Below are 3,138 nucleotides of genomic sequence, written 5' to 3' on the forward strand. Positions count from 1 at the left end.
GTACGGGACCCCGGTGGGCTCGGGATCATGCTCTGCCTGCCATGGGGCTCTGTGTCGAGGTCTGGTGGGTCGGGGGCTTTGGTTTCTGCTGGTTTGGGGGCTGGGGGTGCTGGGTGCTTGCTGGTTGGTGGCCAGTGGCCTCGGGTCTGTGGCTTTTGGGGCTCCGTGGTGCTTGGGGCTCCATGTTTCTCGCTGGTCTGCGATGTTTGGGGGGCTCCATGGAGGTTTGGCTCTCTGGGGTTTTGTTTTCTGCTGCTTCTGGGGCTGGGGGTGCTGAGTGGTCGCTGGCTGGTGGCCAGTGGCCTTGGGTCTGTGGCTTTTGGGGTTCCGTGGTGCTTTGGACTCCATGTTTCTTGCTGGTCTGCAATGTTTGGGGGGCTCCATGGGGGTCTGTCTCTCTGGGGCTTTGTTTTCTGCTGCTTCTGGGTTTGGGGGTGCTGGGTGGTCACTGGCCGGTGGCCAGTGGCCTCAGGTCTGTGGCTTTTGGGGGCTCTGTGGTCCTTGAGGCTCCATGTTTCTCACTGGTCTGTGACATTTGGGGCTCCGTGGGGGTCTGTGCTGGGCTCTGGCTCTGCGGGGCTTTGGTTTCTGCTGGTTTTGGGGCTGGGGGGGCTGGGTGGTCGCTGGTTGGTGGCCAGTGGCCTCGGGTCTGTGGTTTCTGGGGCTCCGTGCTGCTCAGGGTCCCACATTTCTTGCTGGTCTGTGATGCTTGGGGCTCTGTGCCAGGCTCTGTAGGGCTTTGGTTTCTGCTAGTTTTGGGGCTTGGGGTGGTGGGTGCTCGCTGGCCGGTGGCCAGTGGCCTCGGGTCTGTGGCTTTTGGGGTTCCATGCTGCTTTGGACTCCGTGTTTCTCACTGGTCTGCGATGTTTGAGGGGCTCCATGGGGGTCTGTCTCTCTGGGGCTTTGGTTTCTGCTGCTTCTGGGGCTGGGGGTGCTGGGTGGTCGCTGGCTGGTGGCCAGTGGCCTCGGGTCTGTGGCTTTTGGGGTTCCATGCTGCTTTGGACTCCGTGTTTCTCACTGGTCTGCGATGTTTGAGGGGCTCCATGGGGGTCTGTCTCTCTGGGGCTTTGGTTTCTGCTGCTTCTGGGGCTGGGGGTGCTGGGTGGTCGCTGGCTGGTGGCCAGTGGCCTCGGGTCTGTGGCTTTTGGGGTTCCATGCTGCTTTGGACTCCGTGTTTCTCACTGGTCTGCGATGTTTGAGGGGCTCCATGGGGGTCTGTCTCTCTGGGGCTTTGGTTTCTGCTGCTTCTGGGGCTGGGGGTGCTGGGTGGTCGCTGGCTGGTGGCCAGTGGCCTCGAGTCTGTGGCTTTTGGGGCTCCATGGTGCTCAGGGCTCCGCATTTCTTGCTGGTCTGTGGCATTTGGGGGGCTCCATGCTGGGCTCTGGCTCTCTGGGGCTTCTATTTCTGCTGGTTTTGGGGCTGGGGGTGGTGGGTGGTCGCTGGCCGGTGGCCAGTGGCCTCAGGTCTGTGGCTTTTGGGGCTCTGTGGTGCTTTGGACTCCATGTTTCTCGCTGGTCTGTGATGTTTGGGGGGCTCCATGGGGGTCTGGCTCTGTGGGGCTTTATTTTCTGCTGCTTCTGGGGCTGGGGGTGGTGGGTGGTCGCTGGTTGGTGGCCAGCAGCCTCGGGTCTGTGGCTTTCGGGGGCTCAATGGTGATTGGGGCTCTGCATTTCTTGCTGGTCTGCAACATTTGGGGGGCTCCATGGGGGTCTGGCTCTCTGGGGCTTCATTTTCTGCTGGTTTTGGGGCTGGGCGCTCGCTGGCCAGTGGCCTCGGGTCTGTGGCTTTCGGAGCTCCGTGTTGCCCTGGGGTCTGGATTTCGGCTCCGTGCTTGGCCCTGTCTTCCCGTCCATCTCTGCCATCCCCGCTCCCTCCAGACCCGCAGGGCTCTGCCGCTGTCCCTTGTACCCTTCCCCGCCACCTGGGGGGCTGACATCTCCCCTTTTCCCTCCTCCAGACGCTTCTGATGGTCCCAGCGGTGACATCTCCCAGTGGGACCCTCCCCAAGACCGAAGCCTGGTCCCCTCTTCTCCCCACTTCTCCCGGACCTGCTCCCCTCAGCCCCCCCATCTACCTCCCCCCAGCTCCTCTTTCCCCCATGGAGGGGGTCCCAGCACCGGAGCTTCCCCCCACTGGACTGTCCCCTGCGGTGTCCCCATCTTGTCCTCGTGCCCCCCAGGAGAAGGGGGGACAGGACTCAACTATTTATTTCCCCTTTGCTGATAAACCACCTTCTCCTGGTCCCCCATCTCTTGCCAGGGGCTGGGGGGGGGACATACTGGTGCTGTGACACTGTGGGGATGTGGCAGATGGTGCCACCACCCCAGCGAGAGGGGACAACGTGCCTTGCTTGGACCCTCAGGCATCCCAGGAGGATGAGGGACAGGGGCTTTGGTGGCACCAGCAGCTTCCAGCGGGTCTGGCCACGCTTTGGTGGCCACCGTGTCACAGACGGAGCCACCGGGGACCTTGTCCCCTCTTGGCCTTGATGCCTGTGGCTGGCACGGTCCCCTGACGCTGACTGCCCCCCAACCTGGGGAACGGGGGGGGCGGGAGGACGCGGCGGTGGCGGTTTTTTTAATTCCTTTCCACAATAAATGTCCCCGACGCCCACCCTGCGCCTCTCCTCTCCCTGCACGACGTCACCGTGGGGTGTCACGGGGACAAAACGGGGTGCTGGCACCCCCAGGCACTCCAAAATGGGGGCTCACGGTGGCCACAGCTGGTGGCTTTGGCCGAGGAGCCAGGATTGGGGACAGGTTGCTGGTTTTTGGGGTGCTGTAGCCACGCGGCCCCTTGGGGTGGGGATGTGACAGGGGAACGGGGGGCTGGGGACACCCCCAAACCCCACGGGCTCGGCCGGGCGGGGACAGACCGTCTTCCCCCGGGATTTTGGGTAAGTCCCAGCCATGGGGACGTGTCCCTGGGGACAGCCATGTCCCGGTGTGACACACAACCAGCTCACACCTGCCCCGCTGCCTCCCCAGACCCTCTCCATGTCCCTTGTCCCCCCCAGACCCTCTCCCTTGTCCATTGCTCCCCCTCCCTGTCGTTGTCCCCCCTCCCAAGCCCCTCTCTCTTATCCCCTCTCCCTAGTCCCTTGTCCCCAGGCCCTCTCCCTGTCCCTTGTCCCCCCCC

General features: G+C 63.5%; 1 protein-coding gene across 3 annotated transcripts in view; it reads left to right on the plus strand.

The window, feature by feature from the left end:
* STX3 (syntaxin 3) overlaps positions 1-3,138 on the plus strand; it is a 13,698-nt gene that overhangs the window by 9,325 nt on the left and 1,235 nt on the right. The gene's annotated exons all lie outside the window — the stretch shown is intronic.

Source organism: Calidris pugnax, unplaced genomic scaffold, assembly GCF_001431845.1.
Source record: "Calidris pugnax isolate Ruff unplaced genomic scaffold, ASM143184v1 scaffold107, whole genome shotgun sequence".
Lineage (NCBI taxonomy): Eukaryota > Metazoa > Chordata > Aves > Charadriiformes > Scolopacidae > Calidris > Calidris pugnax.